The sequence below is a fragment of the Panicum virgatum genome, chromosome 3K, assembly GCF_016808335.1.
Source record: "Panicum virgatum strain AP13 chromosome 3K, P.virgatum_v5, whole genome shotgun sequence".
In the NCBI taxonomy this organism is placed as follows: Eukaryota; Viridiplantae; Streptophyta; class Magnoliopsida; order Poales; family Poaceae; genus Panicum; species Panicum virgatum.
In genome coordinates this window covers 56337337-56354774 of record NC_053138.1, presented here as the reverse complement: position 1 = coordinate 56354774, position 17438 = coordinate 56337337, and the positions used below count along the sequence as shown (strand labels likewise).

General features: G+C 43.7%; 1 pseudogene; it reads left to right on the top strand.

Annotated features, from left to right (window-relative positions):
• Positions 1-1900: 1900 nt before the first annotated feature.
• LOC120701080 lies at positions 1901-16936 on the top strand (annotated as a pseudogene).
• Positions 16937-17438: the final 502 nt, after the last annotated feature.

Sequence of the window (17438 nt, the reverse complement as noted above, 5' to 3'; positions counted from 1 at the left end):
CATCTCAATTAAATAGAGAAAGCTACAATCAGTCTTGTCCTCCTCATCATCGAAAATTCCCCTTATGCCATCGGAGATTGAACACTTAATGATTCCTTTGGCAAGCTTATTATCCTTCTCCCATTGCTCTAACTTGAAGTGATACTCATACATATTCTGATCATAGTCCTCAATGCCAGAAGTAGGAGGAAATGGCTTGACTGTATAGAGCACATAATCAAGCTCCAGAAACTCGAGAATGCCTTCTATCATCTTCTTCCATAAAGAAAAGTCAATGCCATTAAATTGCTTAATAGCCTTCATGTAGCTTGCATATGAAATGATAAAGCCAAATAATAATATTTAGTCAATATCATAATCTTATGACTTAGAATCAGCACGAGTGGAAAAAAATTCCAAATGTCTTAATGTGCTGATAGTGCAAGTACTTATGGGAATAATAATGCAAGTGATGCATTATTTAATCTTAGAGCACAAAAATAACTGATCCATTTCTTATTAATCTAAGACATAGCTTATGGTGATAGAAATCACTTAAGCTTGAAAACTGGAATTTTAAACTCAAACTTAAACAGTGAATTAACACATAAATCATGAAGAGATCAAATTTCACTGTAAATATAAGCCTCATTTTCTTAAACATTATTAAACTTAATTTGCACTGAAATTTAAATTTTACTGCGCTAAAAGAAATAAGGCTCATTAATCTTTAGATTATTTTTCTTATTTAACAAGCACATCAAACTTTATGAAATTAATTGTGCTTGAAATAGCAAGACTGATTAATAGCTCAAAATTGAACTCATTATTTGAGATAATTTCCCACAATTATTCTTAAATTAATATTATAACATCAAAATTTTGAAAATATCACTATTCATAATTGAGAAATTTCTATCATTGATAAAATTAAGCAATAACCTTATTTGCGAAATTATAAACAATAGACATCTAAAAAAATGAAATAAATACTTATGGGCATTAAATAAACATAAGGCTGATAAATATAAGTGCAATAGTAATTAATTAAAGCCTTTAATCTTAAACAGTGAGGGAAAAAAACTTAAAACAGTAAATACAAAAGGCTTTAACATCAAAACTGGGCTAAAAGACTCATGAAAAACAGGCCCAAAACATCCCTATGCTTGCGGCCCGTTAAGCAGCTGCGCGGCCCAATAAGCGCCCACTGACCCAGTTCGGCCCAACTACCACAAAACCTAATGTGAAGCGATCTGGACCATCTGTGCGATCTGATGGCTGTGAGCTGTCGTCACCTCATATAAAGCGGAGAAGAGCTGTCTGAAAAACCTAATCCCTTCACTCCGTCTTTCCTTCCTCCCAGCACAAGCCGCCGCTCTCACGCAGGCTTCCTCCTGCTCATGCGCCTGGGCACCGCCGCCGGCCTGCAGGCTGCCCTGCCATGCATGCGCGGGTCCCTTGGCCACTGATGCCGCAGGCCCGGCCGCTACGTGTGTGCGGCGAGCGCCGGTGGCTGCGGAGGCACAGCTCTGCGGGAGCAGCGCCCGCCTGCAGATGCGCGGGCCGCTATGGCCCCGCCGCCGGCCTGATGGCCACGCACGGGTGCTGCGCGTGCTGCACGCGCCGCCTTGGGGCGCACCCGTGGCTGCCAGCGCCAGGCCATGCGCCGCCGCCTGATGTGGCTCGGCGCCGTGGGTGCCGCATGCTGCCGAGCGTGCTCGCTTCATGAGCGGGCCCGGGGCCATGAGCGCTGCCGCCGGTCGCAACCGCACTGGCCCCAGCGCCACCTGAGTCACGAGTGCAGGCCTTGGTCGCTCTCCCTCATGCACGGGCCACAGTAGGTATCCTGATGCACGGCCGGCCACCAAGGTGCCCCTGCGGGCCCTCTTGCCGGTGTGCGCGTGCGTCCGAGACGCGCGGCATGCCGTCGAGGGGCTCCACTGGGGTACCGTGCCTTCTTGCCGAACCAACTTATGGTCGCCGCCAAGGTAAGATTCCTCACCTTGGATTAGGTTAGGGTTCTTACTGAAATTTGGCGATTTTCTTATGCGATCTGAAATTGCTTTTCTCCTCCTTCTCATTGCTTACTGATGCAAGAAAACTCATGGATCTGACTTCAATTTGCAGAAATAATAGTGAACAGAGGCTTAATTTGGTGAAGAAATTAAGAGCCGAAACCCTAATTGCTTAATTACTCAACTTAATCATGAAATAGCAGTAATGTATCTCGGTCTAAACATGAATTAGCATTAAGCAAAAGGATTTGCATTTAATCCGAGATATTTATCCTAATCAGATTAAGATTTGCATTAACCAGGAACTAATCTGAGTAGGATAAGGCTAATTGCTTCTTAAACATGTACCACATCCATACTGTATATGCTAATTACATGTAGTTAGGCACATGTCATGCACACGTTACATATAAACATAAGCTTTGATCCACAGATCCAATCTGGAACTGTGGCCACGTGAAAACCAATCTGGTACAAAAGATCTAATCTGCAGATTACTAATTCAGCACAAATAAGTAACCATTTCACGGATTGCATTCATGAACATAAAACATATCTAATCTGCACACTCAAGCAGAGGCTTAAAACTTGATAGCTCTAGATTAGGATCATGACAGAAACTAAGAAGGCTCTGATACCAATTGTTAGATTTAATTAACCATAGACAAGATCTTAGCTTAGCCTAATCATGATCACTAATTAAAGTTAATGCGGAAATCTTAGATAAACTGACTAGAACCTTTCGATCCCATTATTGCCTCCGTAGACGTAGCAGTAGGGTTGATGTAGAGGTAGATCGAGGGACACCGTGCTTCCAAACCTTCCAGCACCTTAGAGATCGGTTAGGTTAGGGATACGCTAACCTCGATGGCTTAATTTGCAAGTAATCGCGCTTAGGGAAAACCAGGGGTCTTCCCTGGGTTATATAGTGCTGTAGGCTTGGGGCCGGGCCCTTAAATGGGCTGAGTTTGCCTCCCGATCAAAGGCAACTAACAGAGATTAATATTGGATTAGGATTGGGCCTTTCGGCCCAATTAGATCTTGACTGAGGTCAACAATTCCAACACCTAATTCACCTGATTACCGTGTACGCTGGTGGACTAGAATATGTGCGCTTTTAAGATTCAACGTCTATTTGCGCTGAGCCTTCCCCTTTTCAATCTGAACAGGTGCAGTGGATGTAGTGGTGTACCTTGTGGATGCCTACGACAAGGAGCGGTTTGCTGAATCAAAGAAGGAGCTCGGCGCTCTCCTCTCGGATGACTCTGACCACTGTCCCCTTCCTGATCCTGGGGAACAAGATTGACACCCCTTATGGGCCTGTTTGTGAGCACTCCACTCCCAAAACAGTCACTTCACTCCACTAACTCCACTTCACTCCACCACTTGTAGTCCATTCTGTTTGGAAGAGCCTCACTCCACAAATTTTAGAGGCCTAGTTCCCTCTGCCCCACCGGACCAATGAGCAAATAGCGGCACAGCAGCTCAGCCCATCTGAACTCCTCTCACTTCGACGCAGGCCCCGCTTCTAAGTTATCTTCTACCTCCGGACCTCCCTCTCTACAACACCCCCGCTGTGCTGTTCCAGATCATGTGCAGGCGGCGACCCACGGCGGCGGTGGCGAGCCCCAGAGGCGGCGGCGGCAACCATGAGCCACAACAGTGCAAGCCTCAGAGGCGGCTGCGAGCCCTACGGTGGCGGGCTGTGAGTCGCGACGGCGGTGGTGACCTCAAGCCACGGCGGTGGCCTTGAGCCCCAGAGGCGGCGGCGGCGGGGCTGCTAGCCCTGGCGATGCCAGCCGCGAGCCGGCGTGGATGCTGCGAGCCCCAGCGCCGGCGCGAGCCTTGGCAGCGGCGGCCATGACCTCCGACAATGGTGCGAGCCCGCGTAGGCGGCGGCGGCGGCGAGGTCCACGACCTCCAGCAGCGAGGGTCGCGAGCTCCGGCGGTGGCGCGAGCCCTCCACGGCGGCGGCAAGGGCCGCGAGCTACTACGGCGGCGCGAGCCCACGGCGGCGGCGGCGGTGAAGGCCATGAGCTCTGACGACAGGGCTTCGTGCGGCGGCGAGGCCATGGGCAGCGGAGTGCGGAGGGCTCGGCCGCCGGGCCATCGGCAGGGGCGGCGGACCATGTCAGACCCGGGGCAGCGGGACTGCTCATAGGCGTGGAATATTCTTGAGTAGGGAGTAGCACATGGATATGCCCTACCTCTATTGTATCTACCCGAATGGGAGTAGAACTAGTCGGTGTACATGGAAACTAGCCGAACTCCTCGGACTAGGATCCTAACAGAACTCGACCAGGACTTTCCATGTAATCCTATTCCCCCAGATTATATAAGGGCGGACAGGGACCCCTTTGAAGAGGACGATACACATCGAACAACACCTAAGGCAATACAAACCACCACACAGGACGTAGGGTATTACGCTCCGGCGGTCTGAACCTGTCTAAATCTTTGTGTTCCTTGCACCATCGCGTTCTAATCTCGGCGAGTCCCTGCCTACAACCACTCTCCTCAGGATACCCCTCGGAGAACTCGACGGTAAAACACTGACAGCTGGCGCCCACCGTGGGGCCTCCCGCCAACCATCGTCAGAAGAACTCGATGGCTCATCTCGACGACAACTCGGTGCTTGAAAAAGGCACCTCCTTCTGTGTGGGCTCCTGAATCTTTGTTGCTGATGGATTGGGCGGTTTCAACAGTCGGCCAATCGATCGAAGTCCTTCAGAAGTTTCAGAAGCCACAAGATGCCAAGAAATCGACGACTTCATCGATCAACTCGAAGAAGTTGGGCTTTCAGCTTCCAACAGCGGAACCCGAATTCAACCTAAATTCGACGTAATTAGACTCAAAACACTCTCCGAACTGGAAGAGGATTTGGACAAATTGCTAGAAGATACCAAGCAAGAAACTACCATTGATGGAAATATCCTATCTTTCGGATGTCAACAGGACGTCACTCAAGAATAACTACCCGTCAATTCAGTTTCAACAGCAACAATCGAGAACTACCTAAAGGACCTGATGGAAATCCGATGCCCTCGAATAGACAATTCTGAATTACTCAATGGGACCGGTCAGATCTCCAATAGCATCGAAGGATGCATCAATCTTGCAGAATCAGCTCTCCGAAAGAAAAAAAATCAAAGGATAGCTTCAAGAAAACCACTCGCAAGAGGAAGCCTTCTGAAGACATCTTATCAAGCATCGATAATATCGATAAAAATATCGCAGACTGCCTCCAGCTAGCGGAAGATACATTCAATAAGAAGAAGTCATACGATCACAAAGAGTTCATCAACCCTTGGGCAACCAGCCCTGCAAAGCTAGAACAGGATCAAGCATTCATCAGATACCTTGAAGAACTTGACAAACCAATCTCTGAAGATGAACTAGCCGAATGGTCAAACAATATTGACTTGTTTATGGATGGACTGTCAAATCCTGATAAATTAGAGGCATTATGGGAACAATCCAAAACGAAGAAGCTGTGGGACGAATCACAAAGCAAGTCACCAGCCCAATTGGATCAGTACCTGTCAGAAACTCATCCTGCAGAAGACTCTGTCCTAATCGAAGATTACATGGACAGGTGGTGCAACATCATCCAAACTCCAAACTCTCCTACTCCACAAGAAAATTACCACATGCCACAGTTATTTTCTCCGGGAGAACGAGACAATTTGGACAGATATAACAAATTCATAAACGAATTCTCAGTCCGACTTGAAGCAGGATGGCTCCCACCAAACATCCTCCCATATAACGAAGACCTTCTATGACTTACACTCAGATTATCTTCACTAGCCAAATCGAATGAAGAATTCTACCCAGACTCGGATCAAGTCCATGACAGAAAATGATTCACGAAAAAGTCCGCCTCGGACAAGGCAACAGAATCCGACAAGGAGTCAATTTTCGCCAACACTTCAAAAGTAGAGCTCCAATCCACGAATCGGGAGAACGAGAGACAGTTCTCAGATTACGAAGCATTACCATTCCAGCAAGGCCTTCCGCTAAAGGAAGATAGCAAGCCAAAGATTTCCAATCACAATCGTGAGATTTTCATGACCGTACTCTCGGAACCTACAAACCGAAAGGTCAATCCTACAACGCTAGAGGACCTTGATTATGACAATTTCCTTTCTGATGCGGGTGAAAGCGAAACGATAGCAATCAGCTACGAAATCCCTCCACCACCACCAGGAATCACGGTCACCGTTCACCTGGTGTCGGTGTTTTACCGTCGAGTTTTCCGAGGGGTACCCTGAGGAGAGTGGTTATGAGTAGGGACTCGTCGAGATCAGAACGCGATGGTGCAAGGAACACAAAGATTTAGACAGGTTCAGGCCGCCGGAGCGTAATACCCTATGTCCTGTGTGGTGGTTTGTATTCCCTCTGGTATTATTCGATCTTTGGAGGGGTCCGTGCTCGCCCTTATATGACCCGGGGGAGCAGGGTTACACGGAAATCTTAGTCGAGTTCTGTTAGGATTCTAGTCCGAGAGGTTCAGCTAGTTCCCGAGATAGTCGACTAGTTCTACTCCTATTCGGGTAGATACAAAAAAGAGGTAGGGCATAGCCATGTACTACTCCCTACTCTAGAATATTCCATGCCCGTGAGCAGTCCTGCTGCCCTGGGTCCGACACCTGGACAACAAGCTAAAGAAGACTCAACATCAAAAGAGAAACATCAATCTCACGACAGAGCACCATCAACAGCTTGGCGACTCGTTCGACTATTCGAACAGTGACTTACACAATGTCATCAACATTGGTCACAATGCGAAAACGGTCATCATCAACAAAGGAGAAGATCATGAAGAAGTCGAAGCCTACAGCCCGGCATCCAACTATCGACTACCTGACAACTACGAGCACAACTCGCGAAAAAGACGCAACGCCAACACAGTACCTCCTCCTCAACCAACAAAGCAGTCAAAGATCGATTCCACTCACCAAAAAATTCATTCAAGATGTTTCTTGCATCCCAGAGCGAAACACTCGAGTTTCCATTGCATCATCCTTCGCAAAGCACTCGGAGCACCTCCACCTCCTGCCGACAAGGACACCAAAGAAAAGAATCTACATCAGCAAAGCTTCTTCTGACAATCAACCACAAAGAAGATGGAGTTAGTCGGATGGGTTAAATCTCCTCAGTGCCAACCCCCAGTCATCCCCCCAATAAAGGCTAGGATGGGTCCACCCGAGTTTAGATTCTACCCCCGAACTACTCGAAATTAAGGCAAAAGAAGGAGCACCCTATGCAAAGTAGTCGGTTGGGTCCAACCACCTCAGGGCCAACCCCCGGTCTTCCCCCCAATAAAGGCTAGGATGGGTCCGCCCGAGGGAGGTTCCACCCCCGAACTACCAGAGAAGACAAAAATTGAGTACTCCCATTGATAAAAGAAGCTATACGCTTGGATCACCTTAGGGCCAACCCCCGGTCTTCTACCCAATAAAGGCTAGGATGGGTCAAGCCCAAGTTTTGATCATCAAACTACTCGTGTCGGCAGAAGACAAATACTCAAATTGAATCCCCTCAGGGCCAACCCCCCGTCTTCCACCCAATAAAGGTTAGGATGGGTCCGCCCGAGCAAGATTCAAATATGAAGAAGGAATCGAGTGCTTCAGAATCTGACGAAGAAGAGTACAAAGAAATTACGTCATCAACGATCTACTCGATTGCATTGCAAAAACACCATACTCCCTGGAGTCCAAGTGAAATCAAGCAAGCTATTGTATTCGGGGAGGCTCCAGAGACAAGATCTCTCTCCTTCTCAGGAGTTGTTACTCCATCAGCTACTTCGACTACCAACCTTTTTTTGTTAAGTTAAAGTAAAAGGCATGGCGTATCAAGTAATTGGGGCTAAGAGACATAATCTCTGCGGCCCTAGAGATAAGTTCTCTACCGACTTCAGGAGTCGTTACTCCATCAGCTACTTCGACTACCAACCTTTCTTTGTTAAGTTAAAGTAAAAGGCACGGCCTATCGAGTAGCTGGGGCTAAGAGACATGAGCTCCGCGGCCCTAAGGGACAAGTTCCCTATCTCCTAAAAGGAGTTATTCATCCATGAGAAGACAAGTCATCGACTACTACGGCACTTGACTAATGATGAGACAAGATCTCTATCTCCTAAAAAGAGTCATTACTCGTCCATGAGACGACAAAATTTCGACTACTACGGTACTCGACCTATCATGAGGCAACATCTCTATTTCCTAAAAGGAATTACTCATCCATGAGATGACAACCAATCGACTACTATGGTACTCGAACAAATCCAAAGTGACAGCCAACGACAAGCTTCGTAAAATGGCAAGCTCTCGATAAGTCATCAACTCAAGATGAAAGTACTGTACATTCAAATGTTAAAAGTACTCCAGAGGACACACATCCACACAAAGACAAAAGAATATTACAACAAATGTTCAAGCCTCTCCCTCAGGCGCCGGCTCCAAACTACTAATAACCTTATCAGTAATGGGCTTCATCTCCTCGACATATTCAGAGAATTTCTCCCCTGAATAGCCGACAACCACACCATCACCAATAAGAGCCAAGTTCGCAGAAGGAAGAAAGGATTTTACTAATCCTAAAGCATGGGCCAAGTACTCCCTAGACATGTTAGAGAAGAAGCTACTAAGACGATGGGGAGCCTCACGAAGACGCTCCAACAAACTCCTGCAGCCAGCACCTTCTTCCTCGACCATCCCGACAACTACTTGTGTCGCAGCCCCAAGATCAGCCAACTTCTGGGCCTTCTGATCACGATCAGCCGCCAAGTCCCTGATCTGCTTCATATTCTCGACCATCTGCTTGTCAGAGTCAACCTGGATCTTGGACAGCTTCTCCACAGCATCTGTTTGCCGATACATAACATTGGTCAAGTCAGTTACCAATTCATCCTTTTTCAACAACAAGCTTTTAAGCTCTGTCAAAGCAAGACGAACATGAGCACAAAAGACAAAAACTACTCGAAAGCTACAAGCAACAAAGGAGGAAAGAAATACCTTTCTTCTCCTTGGTAAGGGCCTTTGCCTTCTTTTGCAGCTTGGAGGCCTTCTCTTTAAGAGCAGGATAATCCTGCTCCAAAGTCTCGACCGGGCCTCCGGAAGATTGATCTTCTCCAACCACTCCTAAGAAGATTTCTCAAGAGCAGCCATCTTCTGCAACTGCTGTGCTTGATCAGCAGAAGTTGGAGGCCCTCTCCAGTCTGCCGAAGTTACTCGGCCTGCTCAGCGATTTGTTTAGCCAGCTCCTGTCAACAAAACACAGTCAAGACAAGTACTCGACAACACAATACAAAGTACTCGAGCACTTACAGTAAGCCCGGACTGACAGCCCAAGATCCCACGGGCCATGGCAGCCGACCCCTCAGCCGACTCAGCTACCTCCTGCCGCGGCATTTCCTGCAGAATGTGATCGACATTGGAAGCAGCCGCAGGACTCTTTGGCCGATCCTCGGTCTGCTTATCTGAAAAATACAAAGATATCAGCAAAATCCATCAGAAGAACCAGTTGATGGTCCCTCATAGATCACTCACCAGTATCAGTAACAGGAGACTTCTTGCTCGCCGCCTCCTCAATCGCAGGACTCTCTGCTGGCCGAATAGCAGAAGCGTCCGGACGATTGGAATCCTTCGATGGACTGGGAGGCAACTGGGTAATGCTATTAAGGGAGTCGAAGATAGGATCCTTCTCCGTATCATCGACTCCAAAGGCATCAGGATTGCTACAAAAAATACTCGACACATCAGTACAAAAGCAAAGAAAGCAAATGCAAGTGATCTATCAACATCTACACTTACTGAGAAGATTTCTTCAGCACATATTTTTTGTGTTTAATAAACTTCGGGACACCACTCAGTCTCGAAACACTCTGTCCCCTGGCAGAACCACTCCCCCTGGACTCGCCGAGCACGAGAGGCGTAGAGGCGGCCGGGCTCACAACAGAACTCGCTGCCCGCCTCTTAGAAGGGGAGGGGCCTAGAAAGAAGAGGAACCATCAAAACAAACTCAAAACGTCAGAACAAAAAATGACATATTTCAATTACCTGTCACTACTTCCAGTGGATGTTGCCCTCCGCTTCCGGGTCCTTGTCGACTCAATAGCCGATTCATCTGCCGCCCCGTCACGGCCGTCCAATGCCATCTGACTACCCGACGGACCTGCAAACAAAGCAATTGTGATCAGTCGAAGATTCAACAGCTCAATCAAGCAGAAGAACAAAGTAGTCAGATGCACACTTGAGTCAGTATGTGCCTTTGGAACGACCTCAGAGAGCGGAGGCCTACTCTGATAATTAGCGGGATTAATCTGCACGAAAGTCACCAAATCAACTCGACCACTCGACAAAAGTACTCGATTCAAACTACAATCGACTACTCGAAGAAGTACCTCCCGAGGACGCCTGCCAGCACTGAAAGTCCCAGCGATATTGGCCGTCCCGACCACATTCTTCAGCAACCTCTGAAGACATTCATCGAGTGCTTTTGAGAGCTTCTGGACTCGACAACGAAGAGCTTGGGGGCTTGTCAGACCCGGGGCAGCGAAACTGCTCACAGGCGTGGAATATTCTAGAGTAGGGAGTAGCACATGGATATGCCCTGCCTCTATTGTACCTACCCGAATAGGAGTAGAACTAGTAGGTGTACACGGAAACTAGCCAAACTCCTTGGACTGCGATCCTAACAAAACTCGACTAGGACTTTCCATGTAATCTTGTTCTCCCAGATTATATAAGGGTGGACAGGGACCCCTCCGAAGGGGACTATACACATCGAACAACACGGCAATACAAACGACCACATAGGACGTAGGGTATTACGCTCCGGCAGCCTGAACCTGTCTAAATCTTTGTGTTCCTTGCACCATTGTGTTCTGATCCCGGCGAGTCCCTGCCTACAACCACTCTCCTCAGGATACCCCTCGGAGAAACCGCCGGTAAAACACAGACAGACCGAGGAGGGAGGAGCGGTTGTTGACTTTGTCTTTTTTTTCCCTGAAGGGGTATGGGAATACATAACCAGTGGCATTGGTGGGTAATTTTCAGCAACTCCACGAGCTCCAAGAATTGGTGGAGCACCTCTTGAGGAGCTCCACAAACACTACAAAAAATCTGTTGATCCATGACGATTAAATTTCGTCACAGATCACTAAAAAACTATCATAAAATAGTATCTATGACGATCTCAAATAACGTCATGTATTGAGCGTCATAGATCACACCTCGTGACGTTCCTTAAATTTTCGTCATAGATTGCTTGATCCATGACGTTTTAAAACCGTCATGGAATGTCCCCGGCCCCCGAAGCCCAACCCAAGCCCGTTTTCTATGATGAAAATTAACGTCATGAACAGTATAATTTTCGACACAAATTCAATTGCCATGTCACACAATGATGACATGGAAGATGATGTGGCTGCTGACATGGCGATGATGTGTAAATTTACGTGGTCGATGACATGGCTGCTGACATGGAATGGCTGCCACATGAATGATGATATAGCAGCAAGCTAGTTGGTCTGTTTGCATTGGGCCCATTTGCTTATAGCCAGCCCATTAAAATACAGCCCATTTTCTAATTAATCAATTATCATTTCACCACAAATCATGATATAAACCAGCTAATATATATAGATAAATTCTGATCCAACATCTCATCACATACATACAACATCAAAGTTTTTTGATCCAGCAAAAAATAAGTTTTAGTTAATCTAGCACAAAATCTGACAACACTGCCAAAAAGTAGCTTCAAGCGAACCCATGTTTCAAGCACGAGCTCAAATTTTGCATCCTTCTCAGCTTTTAATTGCATAACTGCACATGATATAGCACACATGGTGAGTACAACTGATGCATTACTTTTCTAAACCAAGAACCAATCTTAATTAATAGAAAAGCATTACGGTAATATTGACATAAACACTAGGAAGTAGGCACTAAACGAAAAAGATTATACAAGAACCAAAATCACTCATAGCAGTTTCAATTTCTCAATGCAAATCCTTCAGGAGCTTGGATGACCTATTATTTGTTATCAAACACAATAAAAATATCATAGAATAGCATAATGTAATCAATATGACATTAGTAGCTCATTCTGCATATAGCAATATAGGCCAGCAGGTGAACAGTAGTACTACAACTTGCATATTTAAGATTTCACTCTATTAACATAGTATCGTTCTTAAACAGTAACAATCATGTAAGAGAATTGAGATGGACTTGACCTGACCCTGGGTCTAAACCACCAAATGCCCCTGCCACACCTGAAAATTAATTTGAAGAAGATAGATTAGACAATGGCCCTGCCACACATCAGCAGACACCAGGAGCCAAACAGTAATCAAATATTCAGATGAGATTTCAAGTTTACATCAAGGTCGTATAACTGCTTAGTTACAGGTTCAGAAAACTTATGCATAAAAGTTTCAATTGTCATTCTTAATTAGAGCGTCATGGTTCAGACTAGCATTATTATAAGTTCAAACTTCGGAGCATCATTCCAAGGAAACAAATCACTATACAGAACAATTTTCAAGTTTAGCTTTTCAAGGACTAAGAGCATTACGAGTTCAGATATTGCATTACAAGTTCAGATTAAAGACTTTCAGAGCATCATTACACGGCACCAGCGGTCTAGCAAACAAGGGTGAAGCAATACCTTTCTAGCATTCGGTCGAACATGTTGCTTGCATCATGAATATACTCTTTGCTCCTGGAGCCTGGGTCTGCAATGGCCGCCAATGTTGTATCTTCAATGGGAGCCAGACTTGGTGCTACCTGAAAGAAGAGAGGCACTTATTCACTCACAGGTCAGAAATCACATTAGGGCAGCACTGCTGCTGCTCTGAATTGCCGACGACGGAATCACAAATTAATAAAACAGCAGAGAACCGAGAGCTGAGGCAGCGAACAAAGAAAGAATGAAGGATGAGCTGAGCATAGAAAGCACAAAACACCAGCTGCAGAGGCAGGCACACAAGAAGAAATTAGATCACAATAAGGCAGGAAGCTAAGGTGTCACCTGCCTCATCTTTCATTTTACTCGCACAAACAAGCCATATGAATGTTCAGATTATAATGATAGGCTGTGCTAATACACTGATGTCAAAGTTCAAAACAAAACTATGGTGCATTCTCAGACATAAGATTAACAAAATTGATGATGTAAACCGAACCATATTGATTAAAAAGAAGTACCAGCGATCTGAAAAAATGAATCAAGGAAATTATAGACTTGTCTAAGGGGAGAAAGGTCAGGTTGCAAACGCTGCTTGCCTCTTGTGGCCGGATGTGAACGAGCAGCTCTAATCCAAAATCAGTCCATACCTAACACTACGAATCTCTCTAGATCCAGAATGAGAGAAGGAGGAAGAGGCAAAGGGGAGGAGAGTTGCACCTGGGCGAGCTGCCGCTGTTTGACTCGAGACCGGCATGGGAGTAGCTGCCGACGCCTCTGACGCAAACCCTAGCAAGAACAAGGGGATGAGAAGGGGGAGAGCGGAGCGCCCGGCGCTAGAGTTAGGGTTTGGACGGGGGATGCAGCAGATTATATAGCCTGGTATCACGATCACAACCATCAGATCAACAATGGGCGGTTGGAGATGAATGGGCCATTTGGGCCCAAACATTTCTTCATTCCTTTTCTGCTTATTAATATTTCTCTTTTTCTTTTTTATTTTATTGCCCATTATGAAGTAACATATAAAACTAATTATCTAATATGAACTAATATATTTGTACATGTAATAGACAACATCTAAGTTGTCATGCTGGAGTTTCAAGAATTTTCGAACAGATTTGTTATTTTCTACCATTTAAATGAATTTCTGCATGCTTGTTAAAAGTAATTACTATTTGAACTACAAGTATCTTGAATAATATTTAAAAAATTTAAAAAATATAATTAAGCAAACATATACAATTGTAGCCCATATCCTGAAAAATAGATGAATTATTCAAATGTTTGTTAGGGATAATTCAAGCTTCTATGCACAAATTTAATGAAAATAAAAATAATAATATCAAAATTCTGTCAGAAAATTCTACAAATTAATATGACACTACATTTTAGACCTATAAGCTTGTCAAAAAACTTTCATATGATTCTAATAAAGTGAAACTATACATTGTTCATAAATTAATATATCTCTCATATAGTTTCCTATAACTCAACTCAAACTTTGAAGTTTCATTCAACTTAAACTATATATTTCTCATATACACCTCAAATTTGGACACAACCTTAATTTTATGTTCTTTTTAATATTTGTAGATTTATATGGCCACTTTTTGTAAAAAAAGTTGTTTTTTCTATTTTTTAACTAACTAATTAATACACCCTTGTGAAGTAACTTGTAAAATAATTAATTTATATACACCTAATTATATTTTTACATGTAATAGACAACATCTAAGTTTCCATGTAGAAGTTTCAAGAATTTTTGAACAGATTTAGTATTTGTTACCATTTAAATGAATTTCTGCATGCTTATTGAAAGTAATTACTATTTGAACTACAAGTATATCAAATAATACCAAAAAAATCCTCAAAAATATATTTTAAGTGTACCCATTCTATTATGTCTCATATCCCAAAAAATGGATGAAAGTTTTAAATATTTGTTAGAGATAATTTAAACTTCTACTTGCAACCATAATATAAAATAATGATAATAATATATACAATGTCTCCAAAAATTCTAGAAACTGTCATAGAATCGTTATATGGATGTTTAAGCTTGAAATAAAAGTTTCAATAGATTTTGCAAAATTTAGGGTATACATTCTTCACAAAATGGATGGATCTCTCACATTATTTCATATTACTCAACTCAAATTTTGAAGTTCACAAAATAGTTTCTTATAACTCAAGTAAAGCTTTGAGATTTGAACATCTCTTAATGTTTCTAAACTTATATGCATCCTAATTTTGGACAAAATCTTATACCTACTATAATGTTAGAAAATATAAAGTTTCATCACTAATTGTTATGCAAAAGTATATTTTTATTTTCTCTACTTGGATGGAAGAAAACAAATCATCTGAACAAGTTCCAAGAAATATAAATTAACATACAAACAAATAGCACTAAATTAAAGCTCATGATTTTAGAAGAAAATAGAAAAAAGAAGCATGAAATTTGGCGTTCATAATTTCATCACAAATCGACGTTTGATGCAGTGGTAGGCCTCGTCCTTCCCCAGCGTGAGGTTTGCGGTCGAACCCCTCCTGGTGCGCTAATTTTGCTGAAAAATAATACAATTATATAGTACAAAATTATAAATATATCGGAAACTACCACATGCCCGCTCGCAGCCCAGTGGTTCAGCTTCCTCCTCTCTAACGCGGGGGCGCGGGTTCGACTACCCCATTCGTTGCATTTTTTAATTTAATTCAACCATCAATAGCAGCTGGTGACAAAAAGTTTATCTAAAATAAAATTCAACAACTGTTGCAAATGGTTAAATGGTCTGGTGGTAGAGCATTCTCGTGTTCAGCGAAATTCTCGTGTTCAGCGATGCGACCTGGGTTCGAAGCCCCTTCTGCTCCCCATTTTTTTTATCTAATTCAACCATTCTGGAGAATAGGTTTATCTAAAATAAAATGCTACACTTTGATACAAACCAACTGATGGTATGTTGGTGAAAGCAGACTCCCGTGCAGCGCTGCGGTCCTAGTTTGAATCCCCCGCAACTTTTTTTGTTACAAATTTCGCGTACAGATGTGGTAGCAGTTTTTATCTAATATAAAATGCTTAACTTGATGCAAACAAAGTGATGTCGCGGTGGTAGAGCAGGCCGAAGTTCAGCCCTGTCACCAGGGTTCGAATGCCCTTGGTGGCCTAATTTTTTACCCTTTTTTCTTTCTATTTTTTAAAAAGCATTTGTGTCCTACATGACAGGTGGGTCCATGTTGACGCCATGCAAACAAAATGATTTTCTGCATGTTTATAGAAAATAATTACAATTTGAACTACTTCTATTTCAAATACTATTTAGAAAATTCCTAAAAATAAATTATAAGTATGGTTGTTCAATTATAGCTCATATCATAAAAATAGATGAAAATTTCAAATGTTTTGTTAGGGATAGTTCAAATTTTTTTCAACCACTTTTTTTATTCAATCACATATGCATGTACCACGGGAGGATAGGGAGCAGAATAGGACTTAGTAGAATGTTGAAATTTGGTTTAAGGCTTTTAGTTTCTTTTTCGTGTGCGCTGACTAAGCTGCCACATAAGCATCAAATAAGAGAAGCAAAAACTTGAATTGAAAATGAAAAATGTCAAAACATATAGTTAAAATAGCTATGACGATTTTTATGACATTTATGTTAAAACGTCATGTTTTGTGGGCTCAGTTATGACGAATTCAATAAAACGTCATAAAGTTCTGGGCCTAGGGTCCATACCTTCAAATTCATCATAGATTGTGTGCAATTGTGACGCTCCATTAAATGTCATAAAATTTTCGTCATAGATCACCACATTTCTTGTAGTGAAAAAAGATAGAGTGGAGCTAGTTTTTGGTGGAGTGGAGTGGAGTTGGAAGAGGTGTTTGGGTATTTTTTCATGGAGTGGAGCCAAATTTGATGGAGTGGAGTGCTCCCAAACACCCCCTATATATGCTGCGTCAGAGGAGGAGCTCCGCTACCACATGGGGCTGAGTAACTTCACCACTGGCAAGGGCAACATTAACCTGGGCGAGTCCAACGTCCGATCCGCCCCTGGAGGTGTTCATGTGCAGCATCGTCCGCAAGATGGGGTATGGCGAGGGGTTCAAGTGGGTGTCACAGTACATCAAGTAGTGTAGCTAGCTAGAATGATACTCCTGTTTCTACCTTAGCTTACCACAAAAAGAGATAAGGAGCTAGCTTACATTGGTCATGGACACGTGATGGTTCATGGTGCCAGTACATATGTGGTCATATGGAAGTAGTGCAAAGTCTGGGATCTTGGGCTAGATTTTCCTTCAATTACAGAGTGATCTTGAAGAGGAGCTTACTTTAAACTTCAAGAATGCTGGAGCTCTTCTTTTCTTACTGTCTACATTTTTCTTTCTTTTTTTTTTTGGTGGGGCGATTCAGCAGTGACCAGCTATTGGGTGCGATGCATCATGCCGTACCCCTTCCATTTCAGAAACTTGATCTCTGCAACTCTGATAAGCAATGTCTAGGATTGATGATTATCGAGCACACATGGAGATGATTATCGAGCATCAGAAATAAAAACAATTGAGTTAGAGTTGTTTGATGGTTTTACTGATGCATTGAACTGTGATAAACGACTATGTTCATCCTCATGTGTGAAGGCTAGGATAATCTTGTCTACAACATAAGGCAGCAATTTCCTTCCATGAAGCTGGCTTGAAGTAATTAGTTCATGCGAAAGAAACCTAATAATCTTGTCAGCGTTACCTTGGAA